The sequence below is a fragment of the Triturus cristatus genome, chromosome 1_2, assembly GCF_964204655.1.
Source record: "Triturus cristatus chromosome 1_2, aTriCri1.1, whole genome shotgun sequence".
Taxonomy (NCBI): domain Eukaryota; kingdom Metazoa; phylum Chordata; class Amphibia; order Caudata; family Salamandridae; genus Triturus; species Triturus cristatus.
Window position 1 is genome coordinate 548231288 of NC_140580.1, and position 15388 is coordinate 548246675.

Below are 15388 nucleotides of genomic sequence, written 5' to 3' on the forward strand. Positions count from 1 at the left end.
GACCCTCATTTGGGCATACCTTTAGCCACTTAGGGTGTTCTATCAAACACACAAAAGGTGATGGAAAGAATTCCTGCAATAAGTCTAACCAATGGCAGTCTCATTGTAGCATTACAACCCATCATTCCCTTCCCCACCATGCCATCTCAGTTTAAACCCAGCTATATGCAAATCAGTCTTGTCCCTCACTGATTATCAGTGGTTAGACTTATTGCGAGCATTACTCCCATCACCTTTTGTGTGTTTGATGTAATGCCTTAAGTGGCCAAGGGTATCCCAGATGTCGATCCCTTACTCACTGCCATTGGAACCAAACTGCACTCATGTAAGAACAATCCAGTTACTATCTGCCCAACGTCATCTTCGAGGGTCCATCCATTATTCATGCTTCTCAGTTAAAGCCTTGTGTTATTGGCAAATCCTATACAACCCCTTCTCCACCTCATATCAATCTGAGTGGACCGTCAGAACATGCCATTGTTGACTCATGTCTTTTTTGGCAGGTTAAACTTGGTGGGGGGGAAGGGTTCCTGATTAGGGAGCAATCATGGGCCCTGCCTCAGCTGTCGTTTCTCCAGCACTGGTCTGTAGGTTTTTTCAGAACCGTCCCAGTAAGCCCGGGGCTCTGTGAAGGGAATATAATGTTAGGAGCTTCATGGTTCCAGACCATGGTAAATGGGTAACAGGACTGTGGCGCAACCAGCCTCACCTGTATGCCCACTGGGATGGTGGCACATGGGTGCAGTGGATGGTAGTCATTTCAGAGCGATGCGCAGCATGCTGCAACCTGGTGCATTCTCCCTGGAGTAATGCTCAGAGCTCTTTCCCTGGAGTTGTGCTCTGAGGCCTCACAGGAAGGAAGTGGGAGCGTAAGAAATTCTGGTGAAATGAAGGGCGCTGGGCTTATGGGCAGAGTTATATAGTGGCCATATTGGAAAAGAATATTTACTTTAAGTTCCTAGCTCCATTATTTTCAACTGGATGGTGTTGCAATACCACTAGTTAGCCATGTGTGGTGTTGAACTTACTCCAGCTTGAGATGGAGTATATTTACTAATGTTTGGGTCTGTTTTGTCTGTAGTACCTTTAGAAGTGCAGTCTGTGAATAGTAATGAACTTGTGGGTGGGTGCATGTCTCTCCCTAAAATCCATCCTATGCCTCCCTAAACCTCTCCCATTTAGTAGTATGTATGTCCCTTTTTCCAGTCACTCCCCCAGTCTCTATCATAGTTAGTAGTATGTAACAAACATACATGTGTGAGGATCTCCTACAGTGGTATAACACAAAATGGTCATGACCCCTTTGAAGAATGCGAACAGGGGCCACTGAGTCATCAATATCTCTCCGATATTCATTGGCTTTTGGGTGAATGGGGCCCCCTGAAGGGTTGGGTTACCCCTCAAGGGTTTGGACCCCTGCACCACAGGGGCTGCAGGGGCCTGCAATACTCCCCTTCCCCTGTATTCTCATTGAAAAGATAGAAGAGCTGGACATGGAGATTTACACTTGTAGGTTTGTGCATAGCATTTTATAAAAAGTAAGTAGTACTACTGTAATACTACTTTACGTGCTATAAAATGCAGTTTGTGAATTGGGCTCATTGAGTTTGGCAGTGATGGAACAACGTGCCAATTTAGTCATGCCATGAAATTACTAATTACCATAAAACATAAACAAATAATGCATGTGTATTGTAAGTGAAGCTCTAACCCATGCAGAGTTACCTCAAGTTCAAATGAAGCATGGGGTAGTCACCCAATTTAAAGGTGGTGAGCTACTGTAAAACACATGAAATTGCCCCACAAACACCCGGGAAACAACTGTTACAACGCATGCATTACAACGCATCCCACTAAGCCCGGGGCTCTGTGAAGGGAATATAATGTTAGGAGCTTCATGGTTCCAGACCATGGTAAATGGGTAACAGGACTGTGGCGCAACCAGCCTCACCTGTATGCCCACTGGGATGGTGGCACATGGGTGCAGTGGATGGTAGTCATTTCAGAGCGATGCGCAGCATGCTGCAACCTGGTGCATTCTCCCTGGAGTAATGCTCAGAGCTCTTTCCCTGGAGTTGTGCTCTGAGGCCTCACAGGAAGGAAGTGGGAGCGTAAGAAATTCTGGTGAAATGAAGGGCGCTGGGCTTATGGGCAGAGTTATATATAGTGGCCATATTGGAAAAGCGAAGTGTATTGAATACTTTCTATTAATCCATTTATTCACTTGTTGTGATCCCCCTTCCTCTATGCCTTCCTATATAAAGGACATTTTTAACTTGAGAGGGCTCTTTCCTGTGGTTTCTTTGCTCCTTTTTGTCCTTACTGTTACCCTTCCTTCACCTTTCCTCCTTGCCAAACTCTGCCATTCTTACCTTGGCTATTGCGACTGCTACTATTTTCTGTCTACTGGTCTGCTGCTTCTGGTGTATTCTAGCCTGTGGTGCCCAGCCTTGCATCCACTCCTAGTTTCACCTTGATGATGGAGACTTCCCTCTGGTAAAGTATAGAAAAAAGTAAACAGGTTTATTAAACTTGAAAAATAGTACAAATATATTAATTTAAATGTATTTTAATTATTTATCTTAAATGTAGAACATAACACAAATGCTGCAGCACTATTAAAGTAATTTTTTATTTACAATGTAATTATTTTGAAAATAATTACTATTATTTGTTTAAATGAAAAAAGCCTTTATAATATCTTAAATAAAAAAATTAGCACTAGATTAAATGTATTTATTTTTTAACTAATAATAAGCTAGCATTATTTCCTATGAATATTTACTTTAAGTTCCTAGCTCCCTTATTTTCAACTGGATGGTGTTGCAATACCACTAGTTAGCCATGTGTGGTGTTGAACTTACTCCAGCTTGAGATGGAGTATATTTACTAATGTTTGGGTCTGTTTTGTCTGTAGTACCTTTAGAAGTGCAGTCTGTGAATAGTAATGAACTTGTGGGTGGGTGCATGTCTCTCCCTAAAATCCATCCTATGCCTCCCTAAACCTCTCCCATTTAGTAGTATGTATGTCCCTTTTTCCAGTCACTCCCCCAGTCTCTCTCATAGTTAGTAGTATGTAACAAACATACATGTGTGAGGATCTCCTACAGTGGTATAACACAAAATGGTCATGACCCCTTTGAAGAATGCGAACAGGGGCCACTGAGTCATCAATATCTCTCCGATATTCATTGGCTTTTGGGTGAATGGGGCCCCCTGAAGGGTTGGGTTACCCCTCAAGGGTTTGGACCCCTGCACCACAGGGGCTGCAGGGGCCTGCAATACTCCCCTTCCCCTGTATTCTCATTGAAAAGATAGAAGAGCTGGACATGGAGATTTACACTTGTAGGTTTGTGCATAGCATTTTATAAAAAGTAAGTAGTAGTACTGTAATACCACTTTACGTGCTATAAAATGCAGTTTGTGAATTGGGCTCATTGAGTTTGGCAGTGATGGAACAACGTGCCAATTTAGTCATGCCATGAAATTACTAATTACCATAAAACATAAACAAATAATGCATGTGTATTGTAAGTGAAGCTCTAACCCATGCAGAGTTACCTCAAGTTCAAATGAAGCATGGGGTAGTCACCCAATTTAAAGGTGGTGAGCTACTGTAAAACACATGAAATTGCCCCACAAACACCCGGGAAACAACTGTTACAACGCATGCATTACAACGCATGCCATTAACACCCGCATGTCGTCACAACGCGAAAGGCAGGGGGTAGAAGGTGGTGGGTTTAACTCCAACACCTTCCCTACTGTTGCACAATACTGGAGTTGGAATAGTAAATTATACTATAAAGATTTGCGTTGTAACGGCATGCGGGGTAATGTCTCAGTGTTTACCCAGGGAGGCCCCGTTGTAATGCGCAACACACATGCATAGGATCAGGGTTCCTCTCTGCAGGTGTGTGCTACTAGGGCCGACTGGGGAACCAAAATCACCTCTGACAAGAATGCTCAAACCAGCGCCATTCCCTTCATCTTCTCACTCTATAACTCTTTCCATCCATGCAATTTCTCTCATCTACCTGTGATTGTTTTTCCCTTGTAGCCACCGTGACCCTACTGTAATTAATTCCGGGGAGCGCTGAAATCCCTAAAACAGACCTATTGGCTTTATCAATGCTTTCTGAAATAAAAGCTAGCATGGAAGGTTAATTTTAGAGGACATTGGTTTCAGAATACCACATTCTACATGTTCAGGAATTATCATTTGTATTCCAGCCTTTACCAACTCCTACCCTTCGGATCTCAATATAGGAATATTCTGTTGTTGAGTCATTTCAGGGGCAGGGGAAAGAGCTGTTTTTCCATCGCCTGCTTGGAATACAGATCTTAGTGGCTTTTCTAGACGCATCATTTAATTCACTGTAACAATCACAAAATATGAGTTGACAGGAATACATTATAGGCCTGCTGAATGCAGTGAAATGCGTGCAGCTCTTACTGACCTTGCACGCCCACGCCTTGCTTTCAAGGAGCTTTGGAGGCAGAGTTGTTGAAATCAATGTTACCATAACCAATCGGATCTAATAGGCGCGCGTGCACAGATGCTATCACTCTCGGGGAGAGAAAGGTACACTTTACCGAAAATTAATCAAAGGCGAGGAACGCATTATAAGCTGGAAACCAGTGCAGAATGAGGGGTGCTCATGGGGGCACAGCATGACCACAAAAGCAAAATAGATCTACGTAGGCCAAGGAGAACTGATTTGTAGAGCAATAAAAGTGAGACTTATGCCCGTCAAGTATGCTTTTAATCAACAAAGTGCTCCACGTGCATCTTAGAAGATCATGCCAGCCATAGATCACACAATAAAAGCTGGCTTTTATGTTAAGTCAAAGGTGTTTAGGGTCTTTTTGCCCTTATTAGTTTTGTTAATGGTCACTTGCAGTGCGAAGGTAGCCACATGAAGAGGAAAGAGAAAATGAGAATATTAAATGAAACAAACACACAACTCTCTCTCTCTGTCTCTCTCCCTCCCTCCCCCCCCCCTGCCCCCTCCCAAAGGTGCAACTCACTCCATAGGAATTCCGATTTTAGGATTGTTAATAAGTTGGACTCCTAAGTGCTCAAAGGGGGCCTGGCCTTTCTGGCAGGCTGGCATTGCCAGGTGGGCCAGCTTAAAAGGACAAAAATGTGGGCTGTTTTTTGGTTGGTCTTGTGGACTGCAGCCTGACAAAAAATGAAACCTCCATACTCATGCGTAGTCAAGCCGGCCCATCTTGCAGTGCCAGATTGCCCAAAAAGCCAGTCCAACTGTCGGTGCAATTTTTGCAGATATAAGAGCATTCCAAGTTTGGCGAAGATTAGTCAAGCAGTTCAAAAGTTATATGGGGGATTTAGACTAATTTTTCAGTCTCTAATAAATAGGACGTCTATAGATTTTTATCTCTGAGTGCATTTGCAAAACTGCTGACCAGACGGTTACTAAGTATTTATAGCCTAGTGCTTTTTCTGTCTCAATTCACTCCCTACAATCTCATGCCCACCACCAAAGTGCCTACCTGTGAGACTTTTGAAGGGTTCAAATAAGTTTCTAGACCTGCTATTCTCCTATATCGACTCAGGGCCAGCTTTAGTGCTGGTGGCGCCCTGTGCGACAATGTTTGTTGGCGCCCCCCTATGACCACCTCTGCCATGGATTCCCTCACTACCATCCTATCACAGTAACCCTGAAGTCTCCATAACCAATCTCTCTCAGAGGCCTTTAAATAATTAGTTAGCGCCACTCATACTTTTGTAGGGTGTCAGAGCACTTTCCATCGCACACACACTAACTACACAGAGACAATCAATCATAGGTGTGTAAATCAGTGTACATGAAATGTTACGTAAGACAGAGGAATGCAAGGTGTAGGATTCACATGTCATCCATACTGGTAGACATGATAGTTTGAGAGTGCTTCGTCTGAAGAAGCACAAACCTAGGGGCTTATTTATGAGCCCTCGCGTCACTTTTACGCCACCCGTGTGTCACTTTTTGTGACGCACCGGAAGCGTAAAAAATGCACCATGTTGTGCTCTATTTACAAAGTGATGCATCTAGGCAGATGCGTCACTTTGTAAAACCCTGCGCTACATTATACCTGTGCCAGGTATAATGCATGCAGGCTGGGCGTTCCCCTGCAAAAAGCCTCGTAGAAGTGGCACATTGAAAGCTATGTGATTTCAGTGGGCCATTTCTAGGACGCCATTGCGTCAATATCTTACGCCTGCCTCACAGCAGGCATAAGACGAAGTAGGCCCTTTCACATGGGGATTGCCCCATGTGAAAGGACACATTGCTGCAGTTGCGTCTGTTTTCAGACACACCCCAGCAATACATCAGTGTTGGTTGACAGATACATCAGAAATACTGACGTATCTGTAATTCCTTGCGACATGATGTGTCATACAGTAAATATGACGCATCAATGGTGTTGCAAGGAGGGCGCACTGAGAAGTGTTGCATCGCTGCTTTCACGCAACGATGCAACATTTCTCATAAATGAGGCCCTTAGAATAAAAATTAAAAAAACATGGTTGAAGGTTGTCTTTAATAATTTTGATTTTTACCTTGATGAACCCACTTTGAAACATTAGGATAATGAAAGACTGGAGAAAAATCCTAACGCTCCAGCCTATATCTTGAAGTTTTCTTGCAGTTCTTTGATGGCAGTAAATAGCTCACTGTACTACATTAGGATTCTAACTTCTAAACTGCAAGTAACAAACTGAACACTGTGACAAAAGCATTAACCCACTGACCTATTTACATTATATGCACGTTGTGATATGCATGGTACAAGTTCTTTGCATCAGGCATATTAATCCTCTGTGTTACCTTAGGATGAGTAAAAACGTCCACGAGACAAAACTCCGACCTTTCTCTCTCTCTCCAGAAAGAACATTAATCACTGGAGTAACTTTGACATTTTTATTGTAGGCGGAAAATTGCTGGAGGAAAAGAGCAAAGAAAGGGATGCTTTTTAAAACAATAGTATACAGCGCCCCCTCCGGCAGTCAGCACCCGGTGCGATGACACCGTTCGCACCCAGGGGCGTAACACAGGCCCCCGCATCCCCCGCAGTGCGGGGGGCCACCAAGCTCCAGGGGGCCCCCTCACCACTGCACTTTGGCTGGGGTGCTCCTGATAGAGTCCGGAGGGGGCCCCTCCTTGTACCTTGCAAGGGGGCCCCCTCAATTATCATTACGCCACTGTTCGCACCGCCCTAGAGCCGGCCCTGTATCGACTTCCACCCTTGCGGGCACTTTTATGAAATTTCAGTTCACTCTAGATCCACGCCTGGTATTGTCAAAGTGAGTTGCTTTTCTTACTAAAAACATCAGTTCCTAGAGCTCTCTTCTCACTGCTTCATCTCCATCCGTGCAGGCTAAGGACGGGCAGAGGAATTCAGCACACCCGTGGCTGGCCGGTGCTGGTCTGCTCACACTTGAGGCATGTTATCATAGTAAGCTCTTTTGAGCTCCAGTTTCCTTCAGTTCATCATTGGTCATTGTAACTGTGTTCCTGCTTGAGCGATCTCTTGTTTCTGCAGCTCCTGGGCTTTAGCTAGTCCTTGTTGCTATACCTTAGCTTCTCATTGTTCATCGAGCTAGCACTGATTACAGTACTACCTTGATTCCTTATTTCCGAGCCATCTCAATTTTAGTGTGTCCATGATCCTTGAACATGCTTTCTTTCTGTAGTTACTTTTTCATCAGTCCCTGCCTTTCTTTCCCTTAGCTTCAGTTTCTAGTTTTCCACCTTTCTATTCCTGCTATCTTAGCTTTCACTTTCCTTTTTTTAATTTTTTTTGTATTGCTCCACCGTAACAAACATAAACATAATCAATTAAATATTTCCCAAAATCATATAATCACAAAATGCCCCCCAAATACACAAACCTATCTGACGTTCCCTTGCCCCCTTTACCGAATACAAACTCCATTCTAAGTTAAATAAATTATGCAATTTAGCTCGCCAATATTCAAATGCGGGGGGCTCAGATTGCAGCCAATCAGAGGCTATACACAACTGGGCCACGGTCATTGCAATGAAAATCAAATGTCTGTGCTTATACAGGGGGGTCTCTTTGTCCATATCTGACCCCATACCTAATAACATTATTGTCGGCGTTGTACTCATTGGCATCCCAATGATCTTAGACAGAAATTTCTCAATACCCAAAATATACTTTGACAATTTACTACAACTGAAAAAGATATGGAGACTATCCGCATTATCCCCCCCACAACTAAAACATTTGCCATTAAACCCACCCCCCACCTAAACATACGTGCCGGAGTATAAAACAAATTAAAAACAGTTTTAAAGAAATGCACTTTCAAGTTAGCGGAAAGCAAAACATCCCTGGGTCTAGAGATAGCATTCTCAACTGATATATAAGGTTCCCCCAAGATCAAGGTCCACTGGTTATGTTTGTGTAAGTCATCTGTTCTATGGGATAATAAAATCTTATACAAAACCCTGATTTTCTCCTGTCGCCTAACAGCCTCAACAAGTGGATTAGGTACCACAACTACATTTTTACGACACAAAGTCCCGAATTTGAAGGACTTTAAAAAATTGAAATGTAGGCAAATTATATTGTCTCAGAAGATCTTCATAAGACAAAAGAAGCCCCCCGGTTTCAAAAAAATCCCCCAATTGTGCAATGCCTTTATTCCTCCAGCCAAGTGCAACTCTATCCCAAAATATGGGGGGAAGAATCTTCACAGCATTCGTGGAGGTATAATAAGATAACCTCTAGTTTACGTATTCTCTTCCACACTTTAAATGCAACTTCCAATACCTTAAACCTCGTCCTTTTAAAGTAACTGCCATCAATTTCTTTAAAAAAACATTGTCTTGCCTCAGACCCCAGCAAAATCTGAAACATTAAGGTAGCCTCTGCAGTGTTAGCGACATCCTCTCCCGTCAGTAATACCCGCATCTTTAACAAGAAACAAACATAAAAATAAAGAGTAAAATCAGGAATTGCAAGACCACCCCTCTCAATTGGTAATGTCATAAATCTGGAAGCCCGCCTAAGTTTACCGGGGGCCCAAAGAAACTTGGCACACATAGATTGAAGATGTTGAAGTTGGGCCCCCTGATACTTCCAAAGGAATAGATCTAAATAGATATAAAACCTTGCGCAAGAGGTTCATTTTTATAATATTACTTCTACCTATTAATGTGAGGTGTAGTCGTCCCCATCTATCTAGTGAATCCTTAATACTGCGTGTCAGCGCCATCCAATTAGAATCTACCAATTCAGACATTGACGTTCTAATTTTGGTGCCCAAATATGTCACTTCTCTTAACACCCTAGGATTGTCCAATGCAATATTGTCAGTGCATAACATTTGCGTCTTAGTAACGTTAAGTTTATAGCCAGATATCTGACTAAATTCTAATGCTAATCGCTCACTCTCTTGAAGAGCAGAAGAAGGGTCAGCCGAAGTCACAGCTATATCGTCTGCATAAGCAAAAACTGAAAAAGGAGTATCATGTACAAAAAAAGGGTTGATCAGACGACTATTACCTAGTGTCTCAACGAACGGGTTCATATAAATGTCAAATATTTTTATAACGCGCACAAATCACCAAAAGGTCTCCGGCCGCTAGCAGCCAAGACAAAAAATACGGACAGTGACTAAAATGCTCACATACCTAAATTTATTGAGAAAAAAGCCAAATCTTCAGGTTTCTTCGAAAGTGTAAATGGACCGTTATGGATGACCACTCCAATGGAAGTTTATTCCAAAGCAAAGGGGCTAAATATGAAAAGGATCGGCCACCATTGCGGACCGTCCAAATACGTGGTTGAACAAGAAGAAATCTGGAGCTGGACCGCAAAGAACATCCAGGAACATACCATTGGAGTTTTTTTGCCAAATATAGTGGACCAGTTCCATGCATTATCTTATGAGTAAGGCTTAAGATTTTGAAACGCCCCCTAAAGAGCAAACAAAAGATGCGAACAGGGGCACCCTTGCTGGGTGTCTCTTGTAATCCTAACTAAATCGGATAATAATCCCATTGTAACAATTTTAGCCACAGGTGCAGTGTATAGCACCTGTAAGGCAGTCAAAAATCCTCTGCCAAATTCCGCTCGAAGCATCACTTTCCATAGGTACTCCCACTCCACCCGGTCGAATGCTTTCTCGGCATCCAATAAAATTTATCCTAAATCCCGTTTCTCCGTCTGAGCTACATCAAAAAGCGTCACCACTCTATTCACATGAGTGACTGTCCCTCGCAATGGTATAAACCCATGCTGATTTGCCGAAACTAACGAGCTAATAACCTTTGACAGCCGATTAGCCAGGATCTTCGAATATATTTTACCGTCACAATTTAACAAAGAAATCGGACGGTACGAACCAACCAATTCGGGGTCTTTACCCTTTTTACTAAACACCACAATGGTGGCTTCTGCCCAAGACTTAGGGGCATAGCCCACCTGTGCAGCCGTAAAGGTAGTCAACATTTCGTCCTTTATTTGGTTAAGGAATGTCTTATAAATCTCCCCCGGCAGCTTATCAGGCCCAGCGGCCTTCCCTAGTGCTAGACTATTAACCGCCATTTCTAACTCTTCCATAGTAATTATTCTGTCCAATTGTTCCGACTCCACAGGATCTAAATATGGTGTGGCCCCCTCCAAGAATACATTGTTATCCCAAAGTGCTCCTTCCTGTTGTGTATACAGTTAAGTATAAAACTGATGCAAAATTGATAAAATCCCTTGAGGGTCCTGACAGTGTCCCAAGCTTGTCTTTCAATGCCACAATTCATCAAGAAGATTCCTTCATACGCAGCCGTAGAGCCAGGCACCTGCCAACTGTTTCCCCATACTCATGAATTTGCTTTTTATAGACCAAAAATGTTCTTGCATTCTCCAAGTCCCACACCCCATGGATTTTAGCCCGAGCTCTAGTGGCAGCATTTTCTAGCTCCAAGATATTACCTCGTTGTGATATCCCATAAGTTAATTTGACCTCTGCCTTTCTCAGAGCAGAATATAGTTCCTGCATCTCTAGTTTGATTTTTCTTTGTTGATGTAGCCCAAAACTTAATGTTTCACCCCTGAAACAAGCTTTAAATGTGTCCCAGACGATAGCACTATGGGCAGTGTTTCTATTAATATCAAAAAATTGCTTAATCCAGCAGGACATATATATTTTAAAGTCATCATTTAGGCAGAGTTTCCGGTCAAATGAAAAAGCTTTGGGTTGCACATTACGTGCAAGTGCCACTATTTCTAAAACAATTGGGGCATGATCAGATGAGATCCTGGGAAATATTTGTATCGAAGCCCCAACTAAAGAAGCAGTGGATGCAAAAAAATTGTCCAACCGCACCAGCTTTTTATGGGGAGAAGAATAAAAAGTGTACCCCGGATCCAAAGGATTTAGCTTGTCCCATGCATCTACCATTCTGTGGTCATTCCGCAGGTTGTATAAAGCATTAAACACCCGTGGTTTACGACCTTTATATCTTAATGGCCCACCCTGCAATTCCTGATTGGTTAAATTGATATTTATATCCCCACATATTAACAACGGGGTTCCCCAAGATGCTAATTCTAAATTTAGATCCTCTAGAATTACTGCCTCGTCTAGATTAGACCCATAGATAGTACAGACTGTGTACTTACTGCCCTCAAACCCACACTCAGCTATCGCCCATCGACCTAGCTTATCGGCCAAACATCGGCCTGTAATCTGTACATTTGCCTTAGGTAAGATCGCAACCCCACAAATCATTTAGGACTGCTTAGAGGCCACAACAAGTGAAAACCCAAGTTCTTTTAAAATGCGCCGTTTACTCCAAGGTATATGGGTCTCTTGAAGACATACCTTATCAGGTTGAATAGTTCGTAATTCAGCAGCTACCCTCTTCCTCTTCTTCCAATTATTGAGGCCTAAGACATTTATCCCTTTAGAGACCATTATAACATTGAAAAAAGGCTCCAAACAAATGCCATAGCCAATATGTTACCATAGCAAAAGCACATACACCCCCTTATTAACCTTACTGTTCTTCTTCCTGTTTGTAACTGTGGATTTTTTCCCCCTTTTACCCCCCTGAGTGCCCCCCCACAATCCCCCCTCCCCCAGTTTCCCTTTTCCCCACACCTCCCCCCCCCTCCCCCCCCCCCCTGTAACAAGGCTTTAGGACCCATGGTCCTGTAGATGCAAGCTTCCGTGATTCCCCTGCCCTTACTTGCGAAAATACAGACATCAATTACTATACACAACAAAAAGAAATAAGGAAGGAAGCAGAAGAGTATAGCATCTTTAAAAAAATCACTAATAACCTATAACAGCTTGACTAAAGCGCTATGTCCCTAAATAGACTTCAAAAACTCCTTGGCAGGCCCTTCATTAGTAAAAAATCGAGTGCGATCATGGAAAATCACTTTTAACTTGGCCGGGTTCATTAAATATGCTTGAGCCCCTTTGACTTGAAATTGGGAGATCAGCTGCCAAAGCCGCCAATGGAGCTCAACAGTGTGTTGACAGAAATCCGGCCTCACAAAAAGTTCAAAATCTTCCCCAGCTCTTTTCTTATCAGGACGAGCCAACTGAAAAATCTCCTCTCGGGCCAAAAAGCTATTGAATGAAATTTTAAAAAACCTAGGTTTGGCATCAGCCTGGCCAGCTATAAGACGTATATTAAAAGGAAACCTGTGAGCACGCTCAATCTCTGTCCCAATCCCACCGGGTCAGTTTCGGGAATGCCTTTTTAAATAGTTCTACAACATATCTCCGCTGGTCCTGCCCTTCCTTCCCCTCCGGGATCTGGAGCACTCTCAAGTTATTTCTGCGTGCACTATTTTCTATGTCCGCCATCTTCCATTGAGTATCTTCCCGGGTGGATTGAATTAAATCTGTCACAGCCTTTTGTTGTACCAAATCATCCTCTATATTAGAAATTTGTAATTCAACCTCATTAAATCGTGAAACAAAGTCAGTATGAGATTTTGTCAATCGCCTAACCTTATTTTTCAGTTTACGACAGAGATTATGCACTCTCTGACTCTCCTCGCGGGTTTCGTCCGATGAGACATGATTAATTGATATATTAATGAGAGAGAGATAGCTTCTCCAGCATTTTGAGCAGGGATAGCCGTTTCTTCTACCGTATCCCCCTTACAAGCATTCAGCTCCAATTTTTTCAGAACAGTGTGGAGGCTACCCTCTATGAGTTCCCCGAGTCCTCGAGAAACAAGCTACTATGGTCACTGCCATCCACCACACATCTGTGGAGCATATTGTGAGGCCAGATCTTCACTGGATGACATAGATTGCTCTGACAATTAGAAAAAGTCCCCTGATTCCGCATCTAATAAATGTGTTTGATCATTTCCAAAAGAGTTTGCGAGCATATTAGGTTCTTGGATACCAGCGGCCACACACTCTATCCCTCCGCTTCCTCCCATGGCTCCACTAATATCCCCCGTATCAATAGGGGTGCCACACAAGTCCCCAGCTGTAGTGCTTAACTGGAGTCCCATGTTGGCAGATAAGGAGGCCTCCCCTGTAGCTGGATTCAAAATTAGGTGCGACTTTTCAACATTAGAAAGACCCCCATCGGTCATCTCAGCAGAGTCAACAGAATCAGAGCCCCCCTCCAGGGTATGCGTAGCCTTTTTCCCCTTCCGCTTCTCTTTTGCTGCGGAGAAAATAGCTGGTATCTTTTTCTTTTCCATCGCATCCCCTTTAGGTCTTGCTCCTCCAACCTCAGTCTTACCGGGCTTGCCCAGGTTACTTAAATTACCCTGAGTTTTATCTCTCACCTCGGCGTCCAGCTCGTCGTTTTCGGCGTTATCATTTTCTTGTCCCCGCGGTCTTCCTCTGGCTCCTATCAGACGCATTTCGAGCGCTAAATCCAGACCGCCTTCACAATCACCCGCCGGCTTCCAGGTGCGTATCCTGCCTGCCTGAAACGCCCACCGGCTGCGACGGCACCTGGTCAGCCGCGCTGCGAGCCCAAGTAAAACTTCCAGCATCGGCCGTCCACGGCCGTCAGCGGCGAACACCTCGTAAGCTCAAACCGTAGTCTCCAACCGGTACTTCCAGCATGTATCTGTGTAGTTCAATCCGAAATTTAAAGTATTTACAGCACGCAACCAAGACGCCGAAGCATATCTCCGTCTCCGACTCACTTCTCCTCGCTTCTCCCTTCCAGTATCAGGTTTTCGCAAGGTTAGGCAGGAGCGGTCAGCTTACGCGTCCACTACTGCGGACGCCATCTTGCCTCTCGTGCTGGTCTGCTCACACTTGAGGCATGTTTTCATAGTAAGCTCTTTTGAGCTCCAGTTTCCTTCAGTCCATCATTGGTCATTGTAACTGTGTTCCTGTTTGAGCGATCTCTTGTTTCCGCAGCTCCTGGGCTTTAGCTTGTCCTTGTTGCTATACCTTAGCTTCTCATTGTTCATCGAACTAGCACTGATTACAGTACTACCTTGATTCCTGAATTCCGAGCCAGCTCTATTTTAGTGTGTCCATGATCCTTGAACATGCTCTCTTTCTGTAGTTTCTTTTTCATCAGTCCCTGCCTTTCTTTCCCTTAGCTTCAGTTTCTAGTTTTCCACCTTTCTATTCCTGCTATCTTAGCTTTCAGTTTCCTTGTGTGGCTTGTTACTTGTTTCTGCTAATTGTTCTTTTTATTTTCCCATCTTTCCTATGAAGTACTGTTCCCCTCTAGCCCCTTGTATATTGTGGTTGTGTATTTTAGTTCTCCACCCTTGCTGTTACTGCATTGCTTGTTCCTGTGTGGGCGACAGGATTTGTGGACACAGCTCACAACATAGGTGGTGTTTCTCGCTCTTTGTGCAGATTGCCTTTATGTTACTTTTTTTACGTCACCATAGGTATCATTTTCTGAGACCCTGCCTTTGCATGTCAGTATCTGTAATAGTAATTGCGGGTGAGGAACTCACTGAGCTTGAGTCTTACAGTGTGGCTCTCTTGAGTGCCTCACCCCAGTTTCCATTTAAAGGTTGTCATATGTATGTCTTGCACACCCTGGGTGTTAGCTTTTTTTGAATTCCATATTACCTCTTGACTCTTGGCTCAAAAAAGTGCTACCAGGCCAGCCTAGAGCTACAGTGCATGTGCGCGTGTGCCGCGCTTTACCGTGATTACTTTCACTTTTGCGGCTGCACAGCCGCTTTGATGTTTGATCACGATCACTTTCGTGGCCGCACGGCCGCTTGGCATAGCCAATAGGTCTCGCTTTTGGGACCTTATAAGTATTTAGTTATGCCACTATTGCAGGGCTAAACACTTATAAGGTCCCAAAAGGCGAGACCTATTGGCTATGCCAATGCTTGTTTTCTAAGCTTTGACGTCTTGTTACCTTGTGCAGAGCTCTACAAT

At 43.6% G+C, this 15388-nt stretch overlaps 1 long non-coding RNA gene across 1 annotated transcript in view; it reads right to left on the minus strand.

Annotated features, from left to right (window-relative positions):
- Nucleotides 1–15388, minus strand: part of LOC146867606 (uncharacterized) — a 289864-nt gene that overhangs the window by 65448 nt on the left and 209028 nt on the right. Inside the window, exon 3 of the long non-coding RNA XR_014966111.1 lies at nt 2373–2493. This is a non-coding gene — a long non-coding RNA (uncharacterized LOC146867606). The remainder of the gene's footprint in view (nt 1–2372; nt 2494–15388) is intronic.